The sequence below is a fragment of the Echinops telfairi genome, unplaced genomic scaffold (assembly GCF_000313985.2).
Source record: "Echinops telfairi isolate 266 unplaced genomic scaffold, ASM31398v2 ScPeMD7_53;HRSCAF=182, whole genome shotgun sequence".
NCBI classification, from domain to species: domain Eukaryota; kingdom Metazoa; phylum Chordata; class Mammalia; order Afrosoricida; family Tenrecidae; genus Echinops; species Echinops telfairi.
Window position 1 is genome coordinate 19,019,140 of NW_022103951.1, and position 16,134 is coordinate 19,035,273.

The following is a 16,134-nucleotide window of genomic DNA, read 5'->3' on the forward strand; positions in this document are numbered from 1 at the left end:
ACATCCAGCCCGCCACGTGTGCAAGGTGCGGCTGTGCTCCCTGGGGCTTTCAAGGTGCGTGTTCTCAGAACTAGATCACCCGCCTGACTTTTGAGACACCGCCACCGATGGATTCTAACCCCCAAATGTGTATGTGGCCGACCACCCCCTACCCTGGGGGAAAACAAATTACTCAGTGGCCCCTGGCACTAAAAGCTTTTGTACTATAGGCCCCCATCCAGGAAAAACCGTAGGCACCTACTTTTGGAGCCCCCTCTCCCCAGCACTGCCCTCCAGGGGTGTTATCATCGACAAACACTCTGGGAAACACTGCATCTGGTCTTTCGATTAGAAGTGTTTGTACCAATGCGCTTCACGCAATGGATGTATGTATGGATTGTGATAGGAGTCATATGAGCCCCTAAGAAAACGACTAAAAAAATGAAAAAAAAAAGAAGTGTTGGTACCACCCAAGGACCCCAGGCACAGGCAGGTGGCTTAAATCCCACCCCACTTAACCACTGTAAGTCACCCACACCCTGAACATTTGCACCGCTGCCCAGGCACTTCCCTGTCGAAGGTAACAGGTATTCAAGTGCACTTGAGGCAACACTGAGCTGCATGCTGGCAAAGGAATCAAGGTTCACACATGCCAACTGCATGTTCTGGTTAAAGGAAGAACAAACAAACCAAACCCACTGCCGTTGAGTCAGTGCTGCCTCACAGCGACCCCCGGGGGTTTCCAAGACAGTAACTTGACTGGAGTAGAAAGCCCGGTCTTTCTCCCGAGGAGCGGCTGGGGATTTTGAACTGCTGGCCCTTCGGATGGATTGTAGCTAACAATTTTAGGCCCTAATGTTTGTGCACATTGTCCCTTGCTGCTACGCTCCAAGCCACTTCCTTCTAGGAGTGCTGATGCCTTCATGTGACTCCTGAGAGACTGTCCCAGGCTTTCTCAAGGCTGCAGGTCAGGACAGGAGTCAAACCAGTAGAGTGTGACCATCATGCTTGGGGAAGCAGAGGGGCAGTGACGAAGAGGAGGCCTTCCACAAATGGATGGGCGCAGTGGCTGTGAGGATAGGCTCACACAGAGGAACCATGGTGAGGACAGAGCAGGACCAGGCAGGGATTTTTTTCTCTGATGTGCACAGGGTCACTATGGGTTGGAATGAACCCGATGGCCCCTAACAACAAAGGCCCCTTCTTTGGGGAGCTGACCACTGGACCATAAGACTGGGTGAGCGTGTGTGCATGTGTGCGCACGCATGCCCATGTGTACCTGTGTATCGGCACACACACACCACACCAAGATGACCACGCACCGACAGGCAGGCCAGCAGGCCCATTTGAGCTAAAGGACCTGGGCCAATACCTGTCACATTTGTCATACCTGGCTGGAATTCACTGAGACACCTTTGCAGAGACACCTGCTACTTCCCAGCTCGTAGGGGCCAGATGGGACACATCCCCCCTTCAGGGTGAGAGTTCCCTGGTTGATTGATGCCTCAGTCCTTAGAGACCAGGTGGTAGAGACCAAGGGCCAGGGAGAGGGAGCCTGTTTGCTATCAGTAGCCTTGTTCAGGTGTTTTCATCAGGTGCTTGGCGCCAGAGCCTCTCAGGGACAGAGGCCCCCATCAGTGAAGGCCGCAGTAAGGACTGAGCAGGACCGTCCATCTTTCCACTGGAAACCTTCAGGGGAAACTGCTGACTGCAACAACGGCTTCACATGCCTGCTGCTGTGGACAGGAGACTGGGCCTTTCCATGACACCCTCGGCTCAGTGTCCAGCCAAGCAATACGTTCCCAGGGGCTCACTGAGGCGAGGTACCTGCTCCCCTGAGATGGGAGTGGCTGTGTGGCTGTGCAGTGTGTGTGCCGAGGGCAATGGCGTGCATGGCCAATGACCACGATCCAAGTATGAGTCGGTGTGTGTGAGTGGCATGTGTGCGCCTGCAGTGTACATGTGCAGTTGTTGTCTGCTGGATGTGTGTACCTATGTACATGTGCACATGTGTAACTGCGTTAGTGTGCACCTTGTGTATATGTACAGGTGCCTGTGTGTGCAATATGGATAGATGCATGGACTCCCCCGTGCAGCTTCGTCTGGGCTGGACGTATCTGTTATATACAAAGCTGTGTCTGCATGTACCTGCCATGTACACATGTAGCTGTGTGTGTGGTGTATGTGTGCAGATGCGTGTTGTCTGTGTGTGGATGAACCCGGGCGCCTGTTTTGTACTTTTAGGGATAACAGACAGAAGAGATGGGAGTTCTTCACACTACCAATCCAGTCACACTGGACATGCACTAGGGAACCTCACCCATTCTCACAGAGCGCCCTCCACGCAGGCCTTCTAAGTCCGCCTGCCTTAAATCTGCAAATAAATCTGATCCCTCCTCGCTCCCTGATGTATCAGTGTTCTGATGTGCTTCCCGAAGGGAAACCAGGAGGACAGATAGAGGAGTGTAACAGTGGCCCAGGAGAGAAAGGAGTGGCAGGCAATGGTGAGACACGGGAAGGGGCCGACCCTCCCTCAGTGAGCAGGGTCCCCGGGCTGTGTCTCAGGTGTGGCCATGGGTTTCTTCTCAAGCACAGCAGAAAGGCAGCAGATGAGCCGGGTGGGGGGTGTCAGAGTTGGTTTACTTCTTCAGCGGGACAGTTCATTATTTTACCAACTTAACATCGGTAGGGTGCAAGCCTGAAGAAGGAGTCCGGTCCTACCCCCTCAAACAAGGGCGTGGGAGCCCCACACACTTACACCCTGACCTGCCGGCTCATCAGACAGCCGACCCTCATCCTCACTGCGATCCTCCACCCCCCCCCCCACCAAAACAGTTGTTGAAGAATTCATCTAACTCAGGGAAACCCCAGGTGTCACGGCTGGTTTTTTCCAAGTTCATATTTTTTCATTGTGGTTTGGGTGAAAGCTTAGAGAGTCAAGTTTAGCTTTCCACCTGACAGGTGACACCAATTGTGTTCCGTTATATCAGTTGCAGTCTGTAGAAGCAGCGGCACTCTGCCAGGCTCCCACCGGTTCCCCTCTCCCTCTGTTCTCCCGTCCTGAGTCTGGTTTCTGGTCTCGTCGGATGGTGTGTTCCAGGGAGCATGCTCTACCGTGAGGGAGAGCATGGCACCCAGTCTGTCATCTGGAGGAAAGGTGACCCTGGGTGGCTTCTCTGTCAGGTTTGCAGAGTGTCTAAGGACCAGTCTCAGTGGTCCCACCACAGGCTGGGAAGTTGTAGCACCACATTCATATAAACCCGAACTTTAAATACACAGGTCAAAATGACAAGGTTGGGTCCACTTATGGGACTTTGGAGGAGCCCTGGTGGGCAGTGGTTTCCATTGGACTGTGACCCACATGGTCAGCAGTTCGAAAGCACCAGCAGCTCTGAGGAAGAAAGATCGGGCTTTCTACTCCTGTCAACAGTTACAGCCTCAGACACCCCCAGGTGCTCACTAGGAGTCAGCACTGAGTGAATTTATGGGACTTTGGAGACACGTAGTTACCATTTATGTATGGGGCATTCTGGGAAGCCTTGCTGTGAAGCACATTAAAATCTAGTTAGAACAGGGCATGTTGTGGCCATTAGTCATGAGAAAGTCATGAGGTTCTGCAGTTTCCCTCCATCACAAATGCACCCAGGCCCCAAATCCCGAAAGTGTTGCCTGAGATGGCCCATGTTCAGCGATGGAGCACCCCCCATCAGACTGCAACCATCCCCCAAACACAACAAGCTGGCTCAGATCCAGCGCGTGACAACCTCAATTGTACAGACTAGGTGCCCGTGTATCAGTGCTCAACATCGCCTGCAATTCCCAGTTCTTCTACCTGTCACGGCCTTCCAATGGGGTCGCTGGCACTGCTTCCTGTCTTAAATAAAACCAATGTTAGTCAATTTATACCCCAGAGAACCTCATTTGCTAGCAAGTGGCTTCTTAATCTTCATTGCTGAAGACCTAAGTGGGCTGAACTTTCAAGACATGGTCCACCCCTCCTGCCCCCACCCCACCCCTTCCCCAAAATCACATCAATAAAGGCCAGTGGGCAGGACATGGAGCCCGATGACAAAAGTTAACTGCATCTGTACAGGGGTACCCCAAAGTGTGTGTGTGTGTGTGTGTGTGTGTGTGTGTGTGTGTGTGTGATGGCCATGTCTGTGTTTCCTTCCCATGCAGGCTGACAGCACACCACGCACAAGACCTCAGCACAGCCGAGGAGGCCTGGGTCCAGGGTTTTAGGAGAAACTCATGCTCCTGCCTTCTTTGGGGAAGAATCACAACTTTTCTGGAGGTCAGGGAAACAATATAGCTACTGCTGTGTTGTTGTTATTGTTTGTTTTTACTGCTGCGTTTTTAACAAAAATGTGGCAAGCATGCCGCCCACTCTGACAAGTGTCACTCACACCTGAGACTTGAGGGACAGGGGTCTGGAAGGCTAGGTGGCCTTGGAACCATACCAAGGTTCCAGATGTCACAAGGTTTCCATCCTGCACTCCCCAATACTCGCTACCCTCCCCGCACCCACCAGCCTACTGTCACTGTCAGACCACAGATGTGACTGTACAAGATGGTCACTGTGGCCTCTGGTACCAAGTCAGGTCCTCCACCATGCTGAACTTTCAGACTTTTGGGGTCAAGGCTTGTATGGGATAGATCATTAGCTTACGTGCAGAGCTGCTAACCAAGAGTTTGGTGGTTTGAGCCCGGAAGAGGTTCCAGGATGTGGCAGCCTGTAGCATGGGGATGTATCGCCTCAGAAACCCTAGGGAGCGGTTCCACTCTGTCCTGTGGGGCCACATAAAGCCAGAATGGACTCGGTGGTGGTGGAGGTGGGTTTTCAATCACTTTGCTGGAATGCCAAATGAGCCCCATGGCCCTGGATAAGGCCCAACATATGCCTGCGGAAAGGCTTTGTGAGCAAGGAAGAATTTCTGCAGATTTCTGCAGAGATCTGTCCGGGGTGACTCTTTAAAGAACTTCAGGATTCCTTGCGCCACTCCAGGAAGTTCAGACATCTCCCGGGAATGTGGTGGTGATCGAGCTGGCCCTAGGCAAAGGCAGCTCCAGACCAGTGTCCAGACAGGTGGGCGGGGTGGCACAGGGAGCTTGTCCAGCTTCCCCACTCAGGACTACTGAATCCCCCATGCCGAGGAGAGGAAGAGGCGGTACAGGATATGCCTGCCACAGACGCAGGACATGCCAGCGGCTCGAGAGCAGCATCCGCCCAGAGCAGCAGGAGCAATTGTGCATCCAAGGCCATTGTCATTGGCAGTGAGTCCCCGGCCTGCGTGCCGCATACATGGTGACTACAGACTGGGATGGTGCTCTGGGCCCCATGTGAAACCTGACACGAGTGGGAGCTGCTGGTGGCTCTGTGAATGAGGGGATGCCTGCACAGCATGCCTTTGAAAGCATGTACACGCGTGAGAGCCAGCGAGCAAGAACACACACACACACACACACACACACGCACACACACACGCACACAAGCATGCACACGCCGGTGGGTGACAGACGGGGGAAGGAGAGGCTTTGCAACTGTTTTTTCCTCTCTGCATGACAAAAGAATGCACAGGCATGTACAGCCCCTTCCTCCCAGTCTCCTCTGCTCCCAGACACCCAGACTGTGAGCAGAACGCACCCTCACGGCGTCAGCTTGCAAGGCAAAGAAGGATGCCTCCACTCCACCAATTCTGCACCAAATCTCCCCTTGATGGACACGAAAGGTTGAAAAATGCTATTTTTCATTCCCCCCTTCACCTTCTACATCTTACGCTGCTGGGTTGAGGCAGCGGGCTGCAGAAGGAAATCACCGCCAGGGAGATTTCTGAAACCCTTTCTCCAAGCAGCCAGCACCTGCATTTCAATATGTACCCAACCTCCCACCCCCATCTCATGAGTTGGGCAACACAGACGCACACTGGGTGTGCGCGCATGAGTGCATGTGTGTGTCCACAGCCACGGGCAGCAGTTTCCTTCTGAAAACGGCACTCTCCCCACACAGAAAGCTGCCTCATGGAACACAGCCAGCACACTCCCAGCATTCAGAGACATGCCAAACCCAACTGTCCGCTTCCTTCATCCTCACAGAGAAGGCTAAAAGGCACATGCATCAAAAACCTGGAGTAAAGGGTCTGTGTCCAGCCCGTCACCAGTGAGGGCCACCAGGGCTTAGGAAAAGACCGAAGACAGCAGGGATTCCATTTTCTGCACCGACATCTCCTGGAGGCTGCGTTGAGCCCGAGCCCAGCCCACTGCTGTCCCCCTGACAAGACAGGCACACCTGATCCCGCTGCCCACTCGGCCAGCTGACTCACCATTTTCTCTCTAGAGCATCCGCATTCAGGGCTCCAGCGGACAGCATGTCTGCTTCTCGCTGCTGCTGCTGCTGCTGCTGCTAAGGGACAGGCAAGGGCAGGCAGATCTGTGTGTGACGTCTGGGCGGCCAGTCTGCAGGGAGGCGGGTCTGCAGACTCACGTGCACAGCTAGCAAGCGGGAGCCCAGCTCCAGATCAGCTCTCCCTGCCTGGAGCCACCCGCCACAGTGGGGAGGGGCGGGAGGCAGAAGGCCAGTGCTGCCGCTCCCAGTGCAGGCGGTTGAGAGGCGCTGCCTCCCAGCCCTGCTGCACTGCCAGCCAACAGTGCAAACAAAAGCTGCAGAGGCTGCATGCACACCCACACCCACGTGACCCCATGTGCGTGTGCATGCCACGCTCCAGGGCAGTCAGCACCGGGCCGGCAGGACCTGCCACCCCAGGGCACAAAGCACACCGTCTCTGCAGGGGGCCTCAGCTTCTGCACCAGGGGCTGGTAAGCAGCTGCCTCCAGAGCCAGAGCAAAACCTGGTGACAAGCTCCTAGCAACAGCCAGGGCACTCAGCAGCTCCTATCCCAGGTCCCCGGGGGTCTCTCTCAGCTCCGGGGGGAAGCCTGAGATACCTCCACTGCTGTCTGTGCCCACACCTCCCAAGGGACAAGCTCCTGGAAGCCCGTGGGCTGTGGCCTCAGAGAGTGTGGGTCCAGTCCTATGTCAGGTCAATTCACTGGGGTAGTTTCTGCTGTCTGACAGGTTCCAGAGACGTCAAAGCCGACCCTCCTACAGGCTTATCTTCCTAGCACCCAAAGGCCTGGTGCCTGTCCCTGTTTCACCACTGCAGGGTGACACACGGAGGGGCACGCCTCCTCGTGGAAAACTGAGGTAGCCACTCATGTGTCTGCATCGTGTGGGGCTCCCACCGATGGCCACGGTGACAGCACAGCGGGAACAATGAAGAAAAGAGGACAACCCAGTGCCCCGGCAGTGTCTATCTATATGCCCAGGGTCATTACACACTCATTAGGAATGCCACCCATCAACCCAGCAGCCAAGTGCTTCCAGGACTGTGCTGTGGTGCATAAGTCACTTGGGAGGAAGACCAAGGGTCTCGGGGCTACCCCGCCTCGCTCAGACCTCCCATCCACCATGGTCTTCATTGAAGGTCCCTGGGGCCCCCAGAACCTCCACTCCCCGTGCAGACCAAGGCCTCGCTGGGTCCCTGTTATTCAGCGACACCGCCCTCTCTCCACAAGCAGAATGCCCAACCCACGAAATCCTGGGTTTCAGCCACATGCCAGATTGTACCATTCCATCAACCTTAAGCACAGTCACTGAGGCTGTGGGCTGCTAACCAGGTCGTGGGTCAAGCACACTAGCCGCTCCAAAAGAGAAAGATGAAGGAGGCTGCTTCTGCAGAGAGGACAAGGTCAGAAATCTTACGTGGTCCTATAGGGTGGCCAGGAGTCGGAATCGACTCGAGGGCAGTGGGTTCTATCAACCCCTTCTCAAGCCACAGCAACTCTTTCCAGTTCTTGTTTGCTTCACAAAACTCTGGCGCTATTTTACACATCTATATGTCTACGATTGTAGCATGAGTGACTTCAAGAATCTATTTTTTAAAAGTCATTTATTGGGGGCTCTATGGCTCTTATAACAATCCAGATCCATTGTGTCAAGCACATTTGTACATATGTTGCCATCATCCTTTTCAAAACATTTTCTTTCTACTTGAGCCCTTGGTATCAGCTCCTCATTCCCCTCCCCCCATGAACCCTTGATATCTTATAAATTAGTCTTATTTTCATATCTTACACTGTTCACTGTCTCCCTTCACCCATGTTTATGCTGTTTGTCACCCTAGGTTGGGGGCATTATATGTCGATTATTGTGATCGGTTCCCCCTTTCTCCACCCCTGCCCCCCCACCATGGTACCGCTACTCCCATTATTGTTCCGGATCTATTTTTTTAAACAGCACCTACTTGATTCTTTTAAACTGTGAAAGGCACCACTTAACTCCCTCAAGAAGCCCCGCCAGGACTGCAACCAGGCTGGGGCATGCACAGATGAGCCCTGAGCTGTGTCAGCACGTGCTACCTTTTCAGTTGTCTCCACAGCCCTGCTTTTCTTTCGTTCTTTTTAATCATTTTATTGGGGGCTTTTACAGCTCTTATCACAATCCATCCATCCATCCATCCATCCAGTGTGTCCAGCACATTTGTAAATTTGTTGCCCTCATCATTCTCAAAACATTTTCTTTCTACTTGATCCCTTGGTATTAGCTCCTCATTCCCCCCTCCTCCTCTCCCTCACGAACCTGTTATTTTATAAATTATCATTTTTTATGTCTTATATTGTCCAATGTCTCCCTTCACCACTTTTCTGTTGTCCACCCCTGGGAGGGGGCTATATGTAGATCATTGTGATCAGTTCCCCCTTTCTCCTCCCACCTTCCCCTCACTCTCCCAGTATTGCTCCTTTCATTATTGGTCCAGCCCTGCTTTTCAACTAGGTTCTACAATTCGCTGCAACGGCCACACAGAACTCAGGATTCTGGGCTTTTTCGTGGAAGCTAACAGGTGGAAAGGCTCAGGGTAGAGCTCTTTTGTGGCTGCTAATACATGCCCAAAGGGCATGCCACTGCTGAAAGCCTCAACCTGAACTCACTCAACTCTAGCTCCTGGAACTGAATGCCCAGAGGCACATCACTCCACAAGCCCCAAACACCCAGCTTTTACTTGTTCTGGGGGCTGGGAAGCACACTGCTCTGCCTCCTGGTGCTGCTGCTGCTGCTCTAGCGTCAAAGCTGTCTCCTGGATTATGGAGGTTCAATGATCAGGGATCTCAGGACACGCTGCTGGCTCTCCCCACTCCTGCTTCTGAGATGCCTTGCCTTATGGCCAGCACGGTGGCCACCACTCACAGCTGACCCATCTAATCCAACCAGCAGCTCCCCACCTTCTTACCAGACCCATGAGGAGAAGGCTGTTTGGTGGGTGACAGGGACTATGGCTACAAGACCCACCTTAAAGCACACCTCTGGTGGAAGGCCCTGAAAACACACAGTGGCCACACCCACGGCCTTGGGCATCCCTGCGATCCCGGAGCCAAGAAGGACCCGGCAGCGGGTTCCTGTGTCCTGTGTGAGTCAGAGCCAACCAGAAAGCAACTAAGAGCAATGACTAACAAGCTCTGAGCAGCAGGAGACACGGGAAGGCCCTTCTCCTCACCCCACACTCGCTACCGGTGGCGCTCATCTCCCCTGGTCAAGGGGAACTTGGTCAGGCTTCTGCACTCCAGTTGTTACGCACGCCCGCCCCTTCCTGAAGGCTGGGACACATGCCCTGTGGGGATGCAAGCTGCCCCTTGGTGGGGTGAGGCATCTAAGTGTTGTGAAAGACTTGTCTCTTCCCTCCATTTTTAATGTGTCCATGTACTTCTGTCTGGGTGGGCTCATGGGCATTGATTCATATCCGGGGTCATAACTAAAGGGCCCAGCAGGAACACCAGGGTCCTCAGCCACAGCCAGCATCTCTGACCCCTTCTCCATCTCCCCACCTAGCATAAAGGCTTGTCACAGAAACCTTCCCCGCTCTTGTCACTGGTCTGCTGGTGCCACGGCCAGCCAATGGGGGGTGGGGGGGTGGGTGGTGACGGGGCTCCTTTTAGACATAATAATGTATTTCTGTCCCCAAAGTTTATGAATGCGGGATTCCTTTGTTTGCTCTCTCTCTGACTTTCTTGACCTTCTCATGTGGCTGCAGGCCGGTCCCTCCCTCTGTCTCTTCCTGTCTTTAGCTCTCCCTTTCTTACTTTCGGCTATTCTCTCTTCACTCTGTCTTCCAGTCTCCCCTCACCTGCCCCCTTGACTCTCTTTCCATTCTAAATACCTGGGCAGGTCATTAGCTCTAATAAAACCTGTTCATTAAAACCCACGCCCTGGGTCCGCTTTCCTTTTATTCCCATTCTAACAATAACGCCAATACACAAAATTCTCGCTTCCATCGAGTCAATGCCGACTCACAGCGACTCTGTAGGACAGGCCAGAGTTGTCCCTGCAGGTCTCTAAGATGACAACTCTTTAACAAAAATATTTTTGGGGGGTGGCTCCTCCAGCTCTTTTCACAATACATCCATCCATCCATTGTGTGAAGCACATTTGTTGGACGGCAACTCTTTATAGGAGTAGAAGGCCAAATTCTTCTCCCTCGGAGCGCTGGTGGTTTCAAACTGCTGACCCTGTGGTTAGTAGCCCACCGAGTAATCCCGACACCACCAGAGCTCCATACTACACCACCAAGGGGCTTCAATGGGTCTGTGGGAAAAAGCCCCTGTTCGTCCCATCTCTCCACTCCATTTGAAACGCCCTCACCTGACGTTGTTGGCGGAGGCTTGTGTGCACGCTTCCTACGTTCTGACACTCCCAGCTCAACGAGTACATTCCTCAGTCTTGGGACTGGCCCTTGCTCCTTTGTTTGGAAAATAGTATTCCCAGCCCAGATCTGGGCACCAGCCGTGGTCTACCATCCACCCATAAGGGAGACCCCAGTGAATGCTCTCTAACCAGCCTGTGTGTGCCCTCTGGGCTCATGCTTCACAGCGATTCTGTGAGGCAGCAGCAGCATCCAATGCTGCGTCTTTTCATGGGTTGGAACTCTGTTGGTATGATTGCTACAACGTTAAGCAGTAAACACTTGTAATAAACCACACCCCAGCCTGCATTCAACGGACACCAGACATTCTGATGCTCCTGTCCTTGAGCAATTCTGCAGATAAGAAAGGAACAAACAAAGCAGCCGCCCTTGGGTGCTCACATTCCACAGAACCCTGCCCCGCAAGCCTGAGCCTTTTCAACAGTCATTCTCTGTTAACTGAGCAGCGAGCTGGCCAGGCTCTTGTGGTCCCAGGGCAACGTGTCCTGGCTCATGGTGTCCCTGAACAAGCAAAACCAGCACCAAGGAGGCACCGGTCGGCACTTGCGGCATCCTGCTCTCCTGTCTCCCGAGTTTACAGACACGTGCGACAGGAAGAGGGCCACCCGTGCTCTCCCAGTGCAACAGCCACCAAGACGCAGTGAACTCACACCACATGGAGCAGCAGAGACAACCATCAAGGATCGCTTTCAAAACACCTGACAGGTGGCTCTCCAGACCCCATGTCCCCGGGCCCCAAAGGACACACACCTGAGATCCGCTCTTCCAACTCCCAGACCAGAAGCACATGTCTGAGACCAACACTTTCACCTCCTAGACCCAGAAGCGCACTGGTCTGGGAGTTGGAAGAGTCTAAGACCAACACTTCCATCTCCCAGGCCTGGAAGCACAACTATCAAAGACCCCTTCCATCTCTTAGGTAAACCCACACTGGTGAACCAGCTGCTGTCCTGGTGATTCCAACTCAGGAGGGCTGTGTGTGCCAGAGTATAGCTAAGGGACTATGACAGGTTTTTTTTCTGGCTAATTTTTCAGAAATCGATAGCCAGGCCTTTCTTCCACAGTGCCACTGGGTTGACCCTCTGAACTTCCCATCTGAGTGGACATCAATTGTACCATTTCACTTAATGCAAGAGTCGACAAATTTCCCTGTTGAAGGCCAGATCTCAGGGTCAGTACTAGGGTTCTACTGGTTCATAGCAAACAAAGTATGCTGTAAATCTCTGTGGTCAGTGGACAGCTGCAGACAAGGTCTCTCAGCAACAGGTTTATCTCATTAATGTGCCTTAAAAAATCCAATCAAAATAGTGGGATGATCATGATAGATTATCTCAAAGGTAAAGGTTTTGTTTTTAAATGAATAACCGCGTTATAAGCAAAGGGCCAAGAATGTTGCATCAAAGCACTTTTCCCCACCATAAGAAACCTGCCAGGGTGTCCCCTATAGGGCTCTTCCTGGGAAGCCTTGGCCCACCCTTGACGCAGCCCTGATCTGCTTACTCTCCTTTAGACTTGGAGACACCCAGCGTCTCCACGGGAACCAGCCAGCCCAGCCACCTTAGCAGGAAAGCTGCCGCAAACACCGTGCCAACCAATGGGCACAGATGGAGGGAAACAGGTTGGACTTGGCCTGTGAGCTGCCCTACTCAGCCGATGCTATGCAGTCAGTCCTTCCTTCTGCAAGCCGGCGTCTGCTGCCTCCCGTGCACCCAGTACACTCCGGGTCTGCCCCCAGGGGCACACAGCAAGCATTTCCAGCAGGACAATGGAGGGCACCCTCTGTAGTCTTCCAGGTGGCTGTCCTCATGGAAGCCGACTGCCCCATCTCTCTCCTGTGGAGTGGCTGGTGGGTTCAAGGTCTTGCCTCTTCACCAACTTCTCCCAACTGAGAAGCCAGCCAGCCTGACCCCCACAAACCTCACTTGCTCCATGGGCCTTGTGCCTAGATCCACAGCCCTTTCCTGGTCCCAGACCATTCCAGTGGCACTCGAGTGAGCTGCACCAGCAAGTGGATCCTTAGAACCACAAAAGGCCAGGACCACACCTGGCTGACTCCCAGGACTCTCAGAGCGGGCATCCGAGGCCAGCCTGGGGGGCGTGGAGCACTCCTTCCACAGGGAAGAGCTGGGAAGGGCTCTGCATGCAGAGAGGGCAGAATGAGGGAGGCAGACAGGCAGGGGTTTCACTGGGAAGCCAGCACGGCACCACGGCAGTCTTTGCCAGGGGAACAGACACCCACGCCTCCTGCCTGGCAGGGTTAGGCTTCAAAGACCAGGCAGTGATACGAACATGGGCATCAAGTGAGAAAAGGAAGAACTGTCACGTCAGATCACAGAAGCACCTAACTGCCAAATGACATCACTAACCAAACCAAACTCACTGCCCTGGGGTGTCTCCCAGACTGCCACTCTTTATGGAAATAGAAAGCCCTGTCTTTCTCCCGCGTGACTAGTAGTTTTGAACTTTGGACCTTGCAGGTTGCAGTCCGATGTGTAACCACTATGCCACTAGAGTTCCTCAAGTGTAAGGTGACCAGATTGTAACATCGGTAAAGTGGGGCACAATTGATAAAACTCATATCCTGGCGAAATAGCCACATGGCAGCCGAAAACCGTATATACCCTAGCTTGTTGTGCATTCTTTCCAAAAATTGGGACTTTTTAAAAACGCCATGGGACATGGGAAAAATTGTTAAAAATCAGGACTGTCCTGCTAAAGGTGGGACGTCTGGTCACCTTACTCAGGTGACATCATTACACAGATGCAAAACCATTGACAAGCATGGCCCAGCCAGCTGACAACCATCAAAACCCATATGCTCCTCATCTGACGCCGTGGTGCTGGTTACCGGCAGATGTACATGGTGAATGCTAGCAAGAGAGATGCTTACCGCAGAGCCCTACGTGTGAGAGAGCAGGTAAGGAGACAGTCGTGCAGTGAAGCACAGGTGTACTCTGACTTCTTTCTGACCCTTGAACTCTTGACTCAGGGTCAGCGGGAGGAAGAACAAAATCTTCCAAGTAGAGGGAATGCAGAGACCATGAAATACATAATGTGGCTCTTCTGGCCAAAGCCTCTAACTCCCCCCAAACGGCCTTTCCTTGCACGGGTCTGTGGAGGGACATACTGATAGGCTTCACCTAGGTGTAATTGTGAACAGGATTCCCTGGACTGTAACCCTGCAGTACATACAACGAACCCTCTGAGAAGCACTCTGGATCCCAAGATTCCTGCTCGGTGAACCTCCTGGATCCAGATAACAGCTCTACTATCCGAGCAGCGGCAGCAGAACCACGAGCCAGAGCACGGCACAGAGTGATGGCCTTCCCAACCCACGGAGCAAGTGAAGATGAATGAGTGATCTTGTTGTGCAGGAGGCTGGCTTGCAGAATGCAGGGCCTCTGGGCACTTAACTTGAAGCTGTTGGACCTGTCAATTCACGGCAGTGGAACTGAATACCTTTGAGCTAAGGCGAACTGGTGTGGGGGCCTCTCTGCACTGAATTCGGGGAGCTGGGTTTGCTGACCTGACCCTTGAGCTGAACGCCTTCGGGTTGAGGCTTACGGCAGAATGGTGTGCCTCTCTGAGAATTCATTAGCAGACCTGAAACTTTGAACACATCCTGATAAACGACTCAACCCTGAGCATTTCTCACTGGTGTTACAACTTGTCACCCTCCTTAATAAGCCCTTTAATCATGAATTCTGTCTGTGTAGCCATTGCAATGGATAATAGAACCTAGAGATAAATTATAGAACATTAATTCATTCAGTACAGGAAGGCAGACAAGTTACAAAAATGCACAGGCCAGCCAGTGACAAGCAGATAGCTGGGCCACAGACTCTCCATGCTCCATCCTCCTCCATGACCCCTCCCTCTTCTCTGGGTTTGGGTGGTGAAGCTTGAATGGCGGTGGGGTGGGAGGTGGCATGGGGGGAGAGGGGCAGGGTTACGCAGCACAGCCTCAGGGAGGGCAGGCTGAAAGTAGCTCCCAGACCTAAGACGCTTCTCTGTGAATTCCTTGAGTTTGTGGCACGCTTAAAATGCTGCCCATTTAATGTGCTGGTGGCACAGTGGTTAAGTGATTGACTGCTAATTCAAAGGTCAGTGGTTCGAGACCACCAGCCAGGGGAGAACACTGAGGCATAAAAAGGACAGCCTTGGAAACCCGAAGGGGCTGTCCCACAGCGTCGTTCTGAGTCTGCTGGACGGCCTTGGCGTTTTGTTTTGAAAAGGCATCTGGAAACACTTGAATGTACCTTAAACTGTTTGAAGAGAAAGCCACAGCTCACAGAACTATTTTCCTTTTTTATCTCAAGTGTGTGAGACTTCAGAAAATGTATGACTTAAGGCAGATTGATATGAATACACACACGAACCTAAAACCACTCACATCGATTCTGGGGGAAATAAATTCTGAAAGCCAACTGTCCCTCTGACTGCTGACGAGTGATGAGTGTCACGGGTGGACTTTCGTTCTCTTCTCCCGAGTTCTGCACATGTTGTTCTTGCTGAGAACATGCTCAGCAAGACAGACGGCAAGGCAATCGCTTCTGGATGTGTCCTCAGGGAGGGACAGTGATGCCCGAGATGTGGGCGCATGCTCACCCTCCTTTCCTGAGTGGCTCTGCCCGTGAACACGCCACCACCCAAGAAGGTTCCCATCTAGCCTTGCGAGTTGCCATTTTCTATCTGATCCCAAGTCCACCGTTCTTTAAAGAATGGTCATGCCAAAAGCGTGGCGACTCTTTGTATTGATTAAGCTAAGCCACTCAACCCTTTTCATTGGTAACCTGAGCCACTGGTCAATTTTAAGAGGACTTCAGGAGATGATTTTGGCTTAGGGTTTAAAGCTGATCTCAGGAGAATGGTTTCAAGGGTTCATCCAGCCTCGAGACTCCAGGAAGTGTGCAGCGCACGAGCATCTGAGCCAATTCTGCTGTGCATTCCCCTGCTCACACTAGTGTCCTTCTACGGAGTCATTGATCCCAATGTGAGACAAGGCAGCCGGCAGGCTCTGTTCCGTTCTTTCTGGGCTCACGACAAGGAGGCAGCTGTTCAGGGAGGAAAATCAGCCAAATGTGAAAGTCCCGCATTAGAGGGGACGTTGAACACACAGCCATTTCAGGATGAAAAGGCATGGAGCAGAGTGCCTCACGGGCAAACGAGAGCAAGCTGGCCCCAGCTGTGGACACTAGTGTGCGTGTATGCGGCAGTCCATGGGAAGGCAGCGACGCTCAGAATGAGGTGGTAGCAGAGGCAGCATCGCCTTGGTGGGCGTTAGATTTTCCAACTGTCTTTTCTTTTCTTTTTTTTTTCTTTTTTAACATTTTATTCGGGGCTCATACAACTGTTATCGCAATCCATACACACATCAATTGTGTAAAGCGCATTTGTACATCATT

At 52.8% G+C, this 16,134-nt stretch overlaps 1 protein-coding gene across 1 annotated transcript in view; it reads right to left on the reverse strand.

The window, feature by feature from the left end:
- The window catches only part of SHROOM2 (shroom family member 2), a 48,007-nt gene that overhangs the window by 14,512 nt on the left and 17,361 nt on the right, over positions 1-16,134 (reverse strand). The gene's annotated exons all lie outside the window — the stretch shown is intronic.